Source organism: Pseudophryne corroboree, unplaced genomic scaffold, assembly GCF_028390025.1.
Source record: "Pseudophryne corroboree isolate aPseCor3 unplaced genomic scaffold, aPseCor3.hap2 scaffold_1789, whole genome shotgun sequence".
NCBI lineage: Eukaryota > Metazoa > Chordata > Amphibia > Anura > Myobatrachidae > Pseudophryne > Pseudophryne corroboree.
Genome location: NW_026968427.1, coordinates 64,101 through 78,871, shown reverse-complemented (window position 1 = coordinate 78,871; position 14,771 = coordinate 64,101). Strand labels below are relative to the sequence as shown.

Below are 14,771 nucleotides of genomic sequence, written 5' to 3'. Positions count from 1 at the left end.
AAGAGCAATACAAAATGTACAAGTGATATATTAAAATCATCTTTCCAGCTTGAATTTCAATGATGCATTGGGTCAACAATTTTGTGAGAAACATCTTCACCCTTAAATAAAGATTTTCTTAATTCCTTACCTGTGTGCTAATTAGATATCACCTTGTTTTCACATTAAACAGACTTCCACATGAGAAAGCAGCAAGGATGCAGTGGCGTTAATGTTTCCTGGTGTCAACCTGTATTATTTCAGTAGACATTGAAATGAGGATACATCTTGCTGCCTTTCCAATGAAGCAAGTTTAATTTAGTAATAGGTGAAAAACCATCCCTACAAAGGTGTTAATCAGAGACTTGGCTTTGTGGACACTTTTCAGAGAACAAATTTGTTAGCATAAAAATAAAGCCAGAAAATGAAGAGCTGTTTAATCACGCAATTTGATTTTTTTGCCAGCATATTTCTTTTTCTCTGCAACCCACTGCTAAATTGTGCTTCCTAGATGTTTTTATAAAATCACTGAATCAAATCTAACTCTGATTACATCAGAGAAGGCCAGGTACCCTACACCATAACAGGGGGTATGAAATTTGACTTGTCTACTTAAAGATCACCAAAATCTGATAACAAGGTCAATTACGTCCCTGGGTGGGATTGAACCACCAACCTTTTGGTTAATAGCCGTACACACTAACTGATTGCGCCACAGAGACACTTTGCAAAAGTCCATACTGACAATTGCTAATAAGCATTCATCTAAAACGATTCCTAGAAAAACTTAAAAAAGTCAATAATCTGGAGAGTTTTTGTAAGATGTTTCTTCTATCAACCAACGAAGAAACACATTGGTACTTTCCCATGATGAGTGAGTGCTTCAGGATCTCTTGCACTTACATGTGCAGCAGAGTACAGCAATGGAAGCATGCTGGGCCTATAACCCAGAGGTAGGCAGATTGAAACTATCCTCTGCTATATGCATTTTTTTGTTTGTTAATTAAAGTAATCCAAAACTGGGATTGATATTTTGGCTCTTTTATTTTTACTTAAAGTACAATAACTTTTACCATTTTAATTTGTTTTAATAGTATATTGACAGTATTGTTTTCTTTCAAAAATCCACTTAATTTTCTTTACCCTATTATTAAAATGGTAATTGACAAAAACAAACTACATTGTCACCAGAAGAGCAATACAAAATGTACAAGTGATATATTAAAATCATCTTTCCAGCTTGAATTTCAATGATGCATTGGGGCAACGATTTTGTGAGAAACATCTTCACCCTTTAATAAAGATTTTCTTAATTCCTTACCTGTGTGCTAATTAGATATCACCTTGTTTTCACATTAAACAGACTTCCACATGAGAAAGCAGCAAGGATGCAGTGGCGTTAATGTTTCCTGGTGTCAACCTGTATTATTTCAGTAGACATTGAAATGAGGATGCATCTTGCTGCCTTTCCAATGAAGCAAGTTTAATTTAGTAATAGGTGAAAAACCATCCTTACAAAGGTGTTAATCAGAGACTTGGCTTTGTGGACACTTTTCAGAGAACAAATTTGTTAGCATAAAAATAAAGCCAGAAAATAAAGAGCTGTTTAATCACTCAATTGGATTTTTCTGCCTGCATATTTTTTTTCTCTGCAAACCACTGCTAAATTGTGCTTCCTAGCTGTTTTTATAAAATCACTGAATCAAATCTAACTCTGATTACATCAGAGAAGGCCAGGTACCCTACACCATAACAGGGGGTTTGAAATTTTGACTTGTCTACTTAAAGATCACCAAAATCTGATAACAAGGTCAATTAGGTACCTGGGTGGGATTGAACCACCAACCTTTTGGTTAATAGCCGTACATACTAACTGATTGCGCCACAGAGACACTTTGTAAAAGTATATACTGACAAAGGCTAATAAGCATTCATCTAAAACGTTTCCTAGAAAAACTTTAAAAAGTCAATAATCTGGAGAGTTTTTGTAAGATGTTTCTTCCATCAACCAACGAAGAAACACATTGGTACTTTCCCATGATGAGTGAGTGCTTCAGGATCTCTTGCACTTACATGTGCAGCAGAGTACAGCAATGGAAGCATGCTGGGCCCATAACCCAGAGGTAGGCAGATTGAAACTATCTTCTGCTATATGCATTTTTTTTGTTAATTAAAGAAATCCAAAACTGGGATTGATATTTTGGCTCTTTTATTTTTACTTAAAGTACAACAACTTTTACCATTTTAATTTGTTTTAATAGTATATTGACAGTATTGGTTTCTTTCAAAAATCCACTTCATTTTCTTTACCCTATTATTAAAATGGTAATTGACAAAAACAAACTACATTGTCACCAGAAGAGCAATACAAAATGTACAAGTGATATATTAAAATCATATTTCCAGCTTGAATTTCAATGATGCATTGGGGCAACGATTTTGTGAGAAACATCTTCACCCTTAAATAAAGATTTTCTTAATTCCTTACCTGTGTGCTAATTAGATATCACCTTGTTTTCATATTAAACAGACTTCCACATGAGAAAGCAGCAAGGATGCAGTGGCGTTAATGTTTCCTGGTGTCAACTTGTATTATTTCAGTAGACATTGAAATGAGGATGCATCTTGCTGCCTTTCCAATTAAGCAAGTTTAATTTAGTAATAGGTGAAAAACCATCCTTACAAAGGTGTTAATCAGAGACTTGGCTTTGTGGACACTTTTCAGAGAACAAATTTGTTAGCATAAAAATAAAGCCAGAAAATGAAGAGCTGTTTAATCACTCGATTGGATTTTTCTGCCAGCATATTTTTTTTCTCTGCAACCCACTGCTAAATTGTGCTTCCTAGCTGTTTTTTTATAAAATCACTGAATCAAATCTAACTCTGATTACATCAGAGAAGGCCATGTACCCTACACCATAAGAGGGGGTTTGAAATTTTGACTTGTCTACTTAAATATCACCAAAATCTGATCACAAGTTTAATTACGTCCCTGGGTGGGATTGAACCACCAACCTTTCGGTTAATAGCCGAACACACTAACCGATTGCGCCACAGAGACACTTTGCAAAAAGTGCATACTGACAAAGGTTAATAAGCATACATCTAGAACGTTTCCTAGAAAAACATAAAAAAATCAATAATCTGGAGAGTTTTTGTAAGATGTTTCTTCCATCAACCAACGAATAAACACATTGGTACTTTCCCATGATGAGTGAGTGCTTCAGGATCTCTTGCACTTACATGTGCAGCAGAGTACTGCAATGGAAGCATGCTGGACCCATAACCCAGAGGTAGGCAGATTGAAACTATCCTTTGCTATATGCATTTTTTTTGTTAATTTAAGTAATCAAAACTGGGATTGATATTTTTGCTCTTTTATTTTTACTTAAAGTACAATAACTTTTACCATTTTAATTTGTTTTAATAGTATATTGACAGTATAGTTTTCTTTCAAAAATCCACTTAATTTTCTTTACCCTGTTATTAAAATGGTAATTGACAAAAAAAACTACATTGTCACCAGAAGAGCAATACAAAATGTACAAGTGATATATTAAAATCATCTTTCCAGCTTGAATTTCAATGATGCATTGGGGCAACAATTTTGTGAGAAACATCTTCACCCTTAAATAAAGATTTTCGTAATTCCTTACCTGTGTGCTAATTAGATATCACCTTGTTTTCACATTAAACAGACTTCCACATGAGAAAGCAGCAAGGATGCAGTGGCGTTAATGTTTCCTGGTGTCAACCTGTATTATTTCAGTAGACATTGAAATGAGGATGCATCTTGCTGCCTTTCCAATGAAGCAAGTTTAATTTAGTAATAGGTGAAAAACCATCCCTACAAAGGTGTTAATCAGAGACTTGGCTTTGTGGACACTTTTCAGAGAACAAATTTGTTAGCATAAAAATTAAGCAAGAAAATTAAGAGCTGTTAAATCAAGCAATTTGATTTTTTTGCAAGCATATTTCTTTTTCTCTGCAACCCACTGCTAAATTGTGCTTCCTAGATGTTTTTATAAAATCACTGAATCAAATCTAACTCTGATTACATCAGAGAAGGCCAGGTACCCTACACAATAAGAGGGGGTTTGAAATTTTGACTTGTCTACTTAAATATCACCAAAATCTGATGACAAGGTCAATTACGTCCCTGGGTGGGATTGAACCACCAACCTTTTGGTTAAAAGCCGTACACACTAACTGATTGTGCCACAGAAACACTTTGCAAAAGTACATACTGACAAAGGCTAATAAGCATTCATCTAAAACGTTTCCTAGAAAAACTTAATAAAGTCAATAATCTGGAGAGTTTTTGTAAGATGTTTCTTCTATCAACCAACGAAGAAACACATTGGTACTTTCCCATGATGAGTGAGTGCTTCAGGATCTCTTGCACTTACATGTGCAGCAGAGTACAGCAATGGAAGCATGCTGGGCCCATAACCCAGAGGTAGGCAGATTGAAACTATCCTCTGCTATATGCATTTTTTTGTTTGTTAATTAAAGTAATCCAAAACTGGGATTGATATTTTGGCTCTTTTATTTTTACTTAAAGTACAATAACTTTTACCATTTTAATTTGTTTTAATAGTATATTGACAGTATTGTTTTCTTTCAAAAATCCACTTAATTTTCTTTACACTATTATTAAAATGGTAATTGACAAAAACAAACTACATTGTCACCAGAAGAGCAATACAAAATGTACAAGTGATATATTAAAATCATCTTTCCAGCTTGAATTTCAATGATGCATTGGGGCAACGATTTTGTGAGAAACATCTTCACCCTTAAATAAAGATTTTCTTAATTCCTTACCTGTGTGCTAATTAGATATCACCTTGTTTTCACATTAAACAGACTTCCACATGAGAAAGCAGCAAGGATGCAGTGGCGTTAATGTTTCCTGGTGTCAACCTGTATTATTTCAGTAGACATTGAAATGAGGATGCATCTTGCTGCCTTTCCAATGAAGCAAGTTTAATTTAGTAATAGGTGAAAAACCATCCTTACAAAGGTGTTAATCAGAGACTTGGCTTTGTGGACACTTTTCAGAGAACAAATTTGTTAGCATAAAAATAAAGCCAGAAAATAAAGAGCTGTTTAATCACTCAATTGGATTTTTCTGCCAGCATATTTTTTTTCTCTGCTACCCACTGCTAAATTGTGCTTCCTAGCTTTTTTTATAAAATCACTGAATCAAATCTAACTCTGATTACATCAGAGAAGGCCAGGTACCCTACACAATAACAGGGGGTATGAAATTTGACTTGTCTACTTAAAGATCACAAAAATCTGATAACAAGGTCAATTACGTCCCTGGGTGGGATTGAACCACTAACCTTTTGGTTAATAGCCGTACATACTAACTGATTGCGCCACAGAGACACTTTGCAAAAGTACATACTGACAAATGCTAATAAGCATTCATCTAAAACGTTTCCTAGAAAAACTTAAAAAAGTCAATAATCTGGAGAGTTTTTGTAAGATGTTTCTTCTATCAACCAACGAAGAAACACATTGGTACTTTCCCATGATGAGTGAGTGCTTCAGGATCTCTTGCACTTACATGTGCAGCAGAGTACAGCAATGGAAGCATGCTGGGCCCATAACCCAGAGGTAGGCAGATTGAAACTATCCTCTGCTATATGCATTTTTTTTTGTTAATTAAAGTAATCCAAAACTGGGATTGATATTTTGTCTCTTTTATTTTTACTTAAAGTACAATAACTTTTACCATTTTAATTTGTTTTAATAGTATATTGACAGTATTGTTTTCTTTCAAAAATCCACTTAATTTTCTTTACCCTATTATTAAAATGGTAATTGACAAAAACAAACTACATTGTCACCAGAAGAGCAATACAAAATGTACAAGTGATATATTAAAATCATCTTTCCAGCTTGAATTTCAACGATGCATTGGGGCAACGATTTTGTGAGAAACATCTTCACCCTTAAATAAAGATTTTCTTAATTCCTTACCTGTGTGCTAATTAGATATCACCAAACAAGGCTTCACCTTCATAGGGAAGAGACTCCCTTTCTTCTTGGAGTCAGCATCAGCATTCTCTTGGTGAATCCACAATGCCCTCCTATCCGACACTGCCATGAAATTGGCCCGTGAACTCAAGAGTCCTATATCCCTTGCAGTCTCACGTAAGTATGCTGCAGTGTCCTTGATATGATACAACGTAAGGAGTATCCCATCTCTCCAGGGTATCTATATCGGATGACAAGGTATTCGACCAATTCTTGAATACTACTACTCACCCATGCACATGTATTTGTATTCTGTCCGCGGCGGGAAATGAATAAACAACCAGAATCCTTTTGGGGATTTGAAACCATTTTGTCGAGCTGGCCCAGACTTTCTCAAACAGAGATGGAGGAACGTTACATCAGCTTTCATTATATATCTATATATACATACATATAGACCCCTTTGTCAGGAACAGCAGGGTCTTCAGTGATTTTAATATGTCCATAATATCCACAATCATGTACTGAATGCTCCTTGCCAATATTGGATCTAATCAGGAAACTTATGGTCGACATAAGTATCAGTATCCGTGTCAGTATCAGTGTGTAGTAACTGGGCAAAATAACATTTTTGCGACCCAGCGGGGCCTGAGGGAAAAGAAACATAGCCATGAATATCACATCTATTCTCTACGTCTGTGTCTGGGACACAGATTTATCCAACCTTACTCTGATATTACTGAAACATTTACCCAGTCAGTTATCGGTGGTGCCAACAGGGCCACCATCATATGTCTGCATTCCTAATATAGTTTCCTCTTGGGAAAAACAGGTCAGATTTCTTTGTCTCAGATCTTCCTCTAGCCTTGTTCTTCTTTTGAGAGTTCCCTTGTGCTGCCTCAGTTGGATCTCCTTCACTTGACAGGGGGGTGCCCGAGCAGCGACCCTCCCCAGCTCTAGCCCAACTCCTACTTACGTGCCAAGTGAGATACTATGATCAGGAAGGTGCTTCTCCCAGGGCAAGGCTCACCCATTGCACTCTGGGTGTGCTGCTCCTGCGATTTCCCCAAATGTGGGACACTTGACTGCATAATTTGTGTTTCCACTGGTCTGCTTTCATATAATTCAGATCTCTTTGTCTCAGGTCTCTCTCCAGCCTAGTTTGCTGTCTGTTTCCACTTCTTTTTTTTTTGAGCCCCTCCCTTCTATACCCTTGTGCACTATCCTGACTTCTCCTCCTGTCTGCTTACTTTGTGCCTTCCAACGCACAATGCGAACTACAGGTAGTGCTGCAGTGCCCACACCCTTTTACTTGCCTTACAGAGCAGCTCTGGAGCTGTTACAGTGCCCAGCTGCTGCAAGAAATCAGCTTGAATGCTTCAGGGGCTGGGGCATAGCCAACATGAGCCCCACACCGAAGGAGGGTGGAGGTGTTTAATGCGAACTAGGGGTCATCCAAGCGCCGCAAAAGGCCGCCATGCCCTGCACGCCCCTTTTCTCTTTTCATATGCAGATGAGGGTTGAAGCCAACTTTGACCCACTGCTTGGATGACATCACCGTATGCAAATCCATCTGCTGCAGGCCTTCCCCCAGGAATGCTTGTACTAGTTGTTGCATTTGGTTTGTTGTTTGGGGGTGCTTCAGTATTAGGCAGCCTTCTGCCCTCCCATGTTCATCTGAAAATATGTGTTCTCCCTGCAGTTGTTGTCCCCAGATGAGAGTTCCCTTGTGCTGCCTCAGTTGAATCTCCTTTACTTGACAGAGATGTGCCTGAGCAGCGGCCCTCCCCAGCTCTATCCCAAATCATACTTATTTTGCATAGGAGATACCATGGTCATGAAGATTGTTCTCCCAGGGTGAGGTTCATTCATTGCATTCTGAGTATGCTAACCCCTGTGATTTCCCCAAATGTGGGAAACTCGACTGCATTATTTGTGGTAGTGGGGGACTGTGTTTGTGCTTTCCTCTGGTCAGCTCTGGTAAAAGTCAGATTTCTTTGTCTCAGATCTTCCTCTAGCCTTGTTCTTCTTTCGAGAGTTCCCTTGTGCTGCCTCAGTTGGATCTCCTTCATTTGACAGGGGGGTGCCCGAGCAGCGACCCTCCCCAGCTCTAGCCCAACTCCTACTTACCTGCCAGGTGAGATACTATGATCATGAAGGTGCTTCTCCCAGGGCAAGACTCACCCATTGCACTCTGGGTGTGCTGCCCCTGTGATTTCCCCAAATGTGGGAAACTTGGCTGCATAATTTGTGTTTCCACTGGTCGGCTTTCATATAATTCAGATTTCTTTGTCTTAGGTCTCTCTCCAGCCTAGTTTGCTGTCTGCTGGCATACTCTCTCTCTGTCTCTCCAAAGGGCCTTGTGGGGAAACTGTCTTCAGAAAAAGCATTCCCTGTGTGTGTAGTGTGTCGGTACACGTGTGTCGACATGTCTGAGGAAGAAGGCTATATTAGAGAGGAGCGGGAGCAAATGAACGTGGTGTCTCCGCCGACACCTGATTGGATGGATATGTGGAATGTTTAAAATGCTAGTGTAAACTCATTGCACAAAAGATTAGACAAGGCAGAAGCTTTGGGACAGTCAGGGTCTCAACCAATGCCTAATCCTATGTCGCAGGGACTGTCAGGGTCTCATAAGCGCCCACTATCCAGATTGTTGACACAGATACCGACACGGATTCTGACTCCAGTGTCGATTACGATGATGCAAAGTTACAGCCAAAATTGGCAAAATACATTTGATATATGATTATGGCAATAAAAGATGTTTTGCACATCACAGAGGAGCCCCCTATCCCTGACAAGAGGGTACATATGTACAAGGGAAAGAAGCCTGAGGTAACCTTTCCCCCCTCACACGAGCTGAACGAGTTATGTGAAAAAGCTTGGGAATCTCCTGCAGATTTCCAAAAGGATTCCCCTTTCCCATCAACGGATAGGTTACGATGGGAATCCTCCCCTTGGGTGGACAAAGCATTAACACGCTTATCCAAGAAGGTAGCCCTCCCGTCCCAGGATACGGCTACCCTCAAAGAGTCTGCTGACCGCAAACAGGAGATTACCCTGAAGTCCATTTATACACATTCAGGTACCTTACTCAGACCGGCAATTGCGTCGGCCTGGGTGTGTAGTGCTGTAGCGGCATGGACGGATACCCTAGATAAGGCTACTATTTTATTGCCCCTGGGGCATATAAGAGATGCTGTCCTATATATGTGTGTATGCAAACTACAGGTGGTGCTGCAGGGCTCACACCCTTTTACTTGTCTTGTAGAGCAACTCTGGAGCTGTTACTGGGTCCAGCTGCTGCAAGAAATCAGCTTGAATGCTTCAGGGGCTTGGGCATGGCCAACATGAGCCCCACACTGATGGGGGTGTATAAAGCGATCTAGGGGTCATCCAAGCGCAACCCCACAAAGGCCGCCATGCCCTGCGTGACCATTTTCTCTTTTCATATGCAGACGAGGGTTGCAGCCAACTATGCCCATTGCTTGGATGACATCACCGTATGCAAATCCATCTGCTGCAGACCTTTCCCCAGGAATGCTTGTACTAGTTGTTGCATATGGTTTGATGTTTGAGGGTGCTTCAGTATTAGGCAGCCTTCCGCCCTCTCATGTTCATCTGAAAATATGTGGTCTCCCTGCAGTTCCCTTGTGCTTCCTCAGTTGAATCTCCTTAACTTGACGGGTGTGTGCCCGAGCAGCCGCCCTCCACAGCCCTATCCCAGCACATGCTTTTCTTGCGTATGAGATCTCTTGATCATGAAGATAGTTCTCACAGGGTGAGGTTCATCCATTACATTTTAAAGTAGGAAGGTACAAATTACATATTCAAATTACATATATGTGCTGGATTCAAATGTTTTCCCCCCTTCCTTTCTCAATTGTGCCCATCAGCAGCTATTCTAATGTTGCTGCCAATGGGTGTGACACATTCATTTCTTCTGTGGGGTACACTGGACTCCACAAGGATTCACATTGGGGTGTAGAGTAGGATCTTGATCTGAGGCACCAACAGGCTCAAAGCTTTTGACTGTTCCCAAGATGCTCAGCGCCCCCTCCTCTATAACCTCGCTTCCATGAACAGGGAGCTCAGTTTGTAGTTGGTGCCTTCAGTAGCAGGCCACTTAAGAGGGGGCTGCCTCAGGCAGCCTATTCTTAGCTATTAATTTTGACAAGAAAAGAAGAACTTTTATTTATAAGAATCTACAAGGGCTGCAGCGGCCCTCCCCAGCCCTATCCCAAATCATACTTATTTTGCATAGGAGATACCATGGTCATGAAGATTGTTCTCCCAGGGTGAGGTTCATTCATTGCATTCTGGGTATGCTGACACCTGTGATTTCCCCAAATGTGGGAAACTCAACTGCATTATTTGTGGTAGTGGGGGACTGTGTTTGTGCTTTCTTCTGGTCAACTCCCCCCTCTTCCTGCTGTGTTCGGCCACCCCCTACCCCCTCCCCTCCCTGCCGTGTGTCCGGTCACCCTCCCCTCTCTGCTGTGTGTCCAGCCACCCCCCCCCCCTCTCAGCTGTGTGTCCGGCCACCCCCCCCAGACACGCAGCGCCTGACACACACAGACATGCAACGCCTGACACGCATACGCATATGCAGCGCTGGACGCACACGCACACAGCACCTGACACACACACACACACACACACAGCACCTGACACACACGCACACACACAGCACCTGACACACACACACACAGCACCTGACACTCACACGGACCTGACACACGCGCACACACTCACACGCAGCACCTGACACACGCACACACAGACGCAGCACCTGACACTCACACGGACCTGACACACACGCACACACTCACACGCGGCGCCTGACGCACATAGACACGCGGCGCCTGACGCACATAGACACGCGGCGCCTGACGCACACGCGGCGCCTGACGCACACGCGGCGCCTGACAGACACGCGGCGCCTGACACACACGCACAGGCAGCGCCTGGCACACACGCACAGGCAGCGCCTGACACACACGCAGCGCCTGACACACACAGACACGCAGCGCCTGACACACACAGACACGCAGCGCCTAACGCACAGGCAGCGCCTGACACACGCAGCGCCTGACACACGCAGCGCCTGACACACGCAGCGCCTGACACACGCAGCGCCTGACACACACACGCACCTGACACTCACATGCTCCTGACACACGAAGCATGATGGCCTAACAGGAGGCTTTAAAATTTTCTTTCTAGTGACCTTCGTTTGGGAGAAAAATGCAAAGGTACAAGACAGCTTTTCCTTGCCAATATCTCTCTTTTGCAAAGAGCTGCGCATTGGAAAATTCAGGGCTATGTCGTGTAGATGATGGCCTAACAGGAGGCTTTAAAATTATCTTTCTAGTGTCCTTCGTTTGGGAGAAAAATGCAAAGGTACAAGACAGCTTTTCCTTGCCAATATCTCTCTTTTGCAAAGAGCTGCGCATTGGAAAATTCAGGGCTATGTCGTGTAGATGATGGCCTAACAGGAGGCTTTAAAATTATCTTTCTAGTGTCCTTCGTTTGGGAGAAAAATGCAAAGGTACAAGACAGCTTTTCCTTGCCAATATCTCTCTTTTGCAAAGAGCTGCGCATTGGAAAATTCAGGGCTATGTCGTGTAGATGATGGCCTAACAGGAGGCTTTAAAATTTTCTTTCTAGTGTCCTTCGTTTGGGAGAAAAATGCAAAGGTACAAGACAGCTTTTCCTTGCCAATATCTCTCTTTTGCAAAGAGCTGCGCATTGGAAAATTCAGGGCTATGTCGTGTAGATGATGGCCTATCAGGAGGCTTTAACATTTTCTTTCTAGTGTCCTTCGTTTGGGAGAAAAATGCAAAGGTACAAGACAGCTTTTCCTTGCCAATATCTCTCTTTTGCAAAGAGCTGCGCATTGGAAAATTCAGGGCTATGTCGTGTAGATGATGGCCTAACAGGAGGCTTTAAAATTTTCTTTCTAGTGTCCTTCGTTTGGGAGAAAAATGCAAAGGTACAAGACAACTTTTCCTTGCCAATATCTCTCTTTTGCAAAGAGCTGCGCATTGGAAAATTCAGGGCTATGTCGTGTAGATGATGGCCTAACAGGAGGCTTTAAAATTTTCTTTCTAGTGACCTTCGTTTGGGAGAAAAATGCAAAGGTACAAGACAGCTTTTCCTTGCCAATATCTCTCTTTTGCAAAGAGCTGCGCATTGGAAAATTCAGGGCTATGTCGTGTAGATGATGGCCTAACAGGAGGCTTTAAAATTATCTTTCTAGTGTCCTTCGTTTGGGAGAAAAATGCAAAGGTACAAGACAGCTTTTCCTTGCCAATATCTCTCTTTTGCAAAGAGCTGCGCATTGGAAAATTCAGGGCTATGTCGTGTAGATGATGGCCTAACAGGAGGCTTTAAAATTATCTTTCTAGTGTCCTTCGTTTGGGAGAAAAATGCAAAGGTACAAGACAGCTTTTCCTTGCCAATATCTCTCTTTTGCAAAGAGCTGCGCATTGGAAAATTCAGGGCTATGTCGTGTAGATGATGGCCTAACAGGAGGCTTTAAAATTTTCTTTCTAGTGTCCTTCGTTTGGGAGAAAAATGCAAAGGTACAAGACAGCTTTTCCTTGCCAATATCTCTCTTTTGCAAAGAGCTGGGCATTGGAAAATTCAGGGCTATACCGTGTAGATGAAGCACTAACAGGAGGCTTTAAAATTTTCTTTCTAGTGTCCTTCGTTTGGGAGAAAAATGCAAAGGTACAAGACAGCTTTTCCTTGCCAATATCTCTCTTTTGCAAAGAGCTGCGCATTGGAAAATTCAGGGCTATGCCGTGTAGATGATGGCCTAACAGGAGGCTTAAAAATTTTCTTTCTAGTGTCCTTCGTTTGGGAGAAAAATGCAAAGGTACAAGACAGCTTTTCCTTGCCAATATCTCTCTTTTGCAAAGAGCTGCGCATTGGAAAATTCAGGGCTATGTCGTGTAGATGATGGCCTAACAGGAGGCTTTAAAATTTTCTTTCTAGTGACCTTCGTTTGGGAGAAAAATGCAAAGGTACAAGACAGCTTTTCCTTGCCAATATCTCTCTTTTGCAAAGAGCTGCGCATTGGAAAATTCAGGGCTATGTCGTGTAGATGATGGCCTAACAGGAGGCTTTAAAATTTTCTTTCTAGTGTCCTTCGTTTGGGAGAAAAATGCAAAGGTACAAGACAGCTTTTCCTTGCCAATATCTTTCTTTTGCAAAGAGCTGCGCATTGGAAAATTCAGGGCTATGTCGTGTAGATGATGGCCTAACAGTAGGCTTTAAAATTATCTTTCTAGTGTCCTTCGTTTGGGAGAAAAATGCAAAGGTACAAGACAGCTTTTCCTTGCCAATATCTCTCTTTTGCAAAGAGCTGCGCATTGGAAAATTCAGGGCTATACCGTGTAGATGAAGCACTATCAGGAGGCTTTAAAATTTTCATTCTAGTGTCCTTCGTTTGGGAGAAAAATGCAAAGGTACAAGACAGCTTTTCCTTGCCAATATCTCTCCTTTGCAAAGAGCTGCGCATTGGAAAATTCAGGGCTATGCCGTGTAGATGATGGCCTAACAGGAAGCTTTAAAATTTTCTTTCTAGTGTCCTTCGTTTGGGAGAAAAATGCAAAGGTACAAGACAGCTTTTCCTTGCCAATATCTCTCTTTTGCAAAGAGCTGTGCATTGGAAAATTCAGGGCTATGTCGTGTAGATGATTGCCTAACAGGAGGCTTTAAAATTATCTTTCTAGTGTCCTTCGTTTGGGAGAAAAATGCAAAGGTACAAGACAGCTTTTCCTTGCCAATATCTCTCTTTTGCAAAGAGCTGCGCATTGTAAAAATCAGGGCTATGTCGTGTAGATGATGGCCTAACAGGAGGCTTTAAAATTATCTTTCTAGTGTCCTTCGTTTGGGAGAAAAATGCAAAGGTACAAGACAGCTTTTCCTTGCCAATATCTCTCTTTTGCAAAGAGCTACGCATTGGAAAATTCAGGGCTATGTCTTGTAGATGATGGCCTAACAGTAGGCTTTAAAATTTTCTTTCTAGTGTCCTTCGTTTGGGAGAAAAATGCAAAGGTACAAGACAGCTTTTCCTTGCCAATATCTCTCTTTTGCAAAGAGCTACGCATTGGAAAATTCAGGGCTATGTCTTGTAGATGATGGCCTAACAGTAGGCTTTAAAATTTTCTTTCTAGTGTCCTTCTTTTGGGAGAAAAATGCAAAGGTACAAGACAGCTTTTCCTTGCCAATATCTCTCTTTTGCAAAGAGCTGCGCATTGGAAAATTCAGGGCTATGTCGTGTAGATGATGGCCTAACAGGAGGCTTTAAAATTATCTTTCTAGTGTCCTTCGTTTGGGAGAAAAATGCAAAGGTACAAGACAGCTTTTCCTTGCCAATATCTCTCTTTTGCAAAGAGCTACGCATTGGAAAATTCAGGGCTATGTCGTGTAGATGATGGCCTAACAGGAGGCTTTAACATTTTCTTTCTAGTGTCCTTCGTTTGGGAGAAAAATGCAATGGTACAAGACAGCTTTTCCTTGCCAATATCTCTCTTTTGCAAAGAGCTGCGCATTGGAAAATTCAGGGCTATGTCGTGTAGATGATGGAATAACAGGAGGCTTTAAAATTTTCTTTCTAGTGTCCTTCGTATGGGAGAAAAATGCAAAGGTACAAGACAGCTTTTCCTTGCCAATATCTCTCTTTTGCAAAGAGCTGCGCATTGGAAAATTCAGGGCTATGCCGTGTAGATGATGGCCTAACAGGAGGCTTTAAAATTTTCTTTCTAGTGTCCTTCGTTTGGGAGAAA

At 41.4% G+C, this 14,771-nt stretch overlaps 5 non-coding genes across 5 annotated transcripts; 4 read left to right on the top strand and 1 right to left on the bottom strand.

The window, feature by feature from the left end:
• Positions 1-2,966: 2,966 nt before the first annotated feature.
• On the bottom strand, positions 2,967-3,040 carry TRNAN-AUU (transfer RNA asparagine (anticodon AUU)). The gene has a single exon. It is a non-coding gene; the product is annotated as a tRNA-Asn (tRNA).
• A 3,898-nt stretch (positions 3,041-6,938) lies between these two features.
• Positions 6,939-7,101, top strand: LOC135002412 (U1 spliceosomal RNA). The gene has a single exon (XR_010203609.1). It is a non-coding gene; the product is annotated as a U1 spliceosomal RNA (small nuclear RNA).
• Positions 7,102-7,776: 675 nt separating this feature from the next.
• On the top strand, positions 7,777-7,940 carry LOC135002410 (U1 spliceosomal RNA). The gene has a single exon (XR_010203607.1). It is a non-coding gene; the product is annotated as a U1 spliceosomal RNA (small nuclear RNA).
• A 152-nt stretch (positions 7,941-8,092) lies between these two features.
• LOC135002413 (U1 spliceosomal RNA) lies at positions 8,093-8,255 on the top strand. Its single transcript, XR_010203610.1, has one exon. It is a non-coding gene; the product is annotated as a U1 spliceosomal RNA (small nuclear RNA).
• A 1,965-nt stretch (positions 8,256-10,220) lies between these two features.
• LOC135002411 (U1 spliceosomal RNA) lies at positions 10,221-10,384 on the top strand. The gene has a single exon (XR_010203608.1). It is a non-coding gene; the product is annotated as a U1 spliceosomal RNA (small nuclear RNA).
• The last annotated feature ends 4,387 nt before the right edge of the window (positions 10,385-14,771 follow it).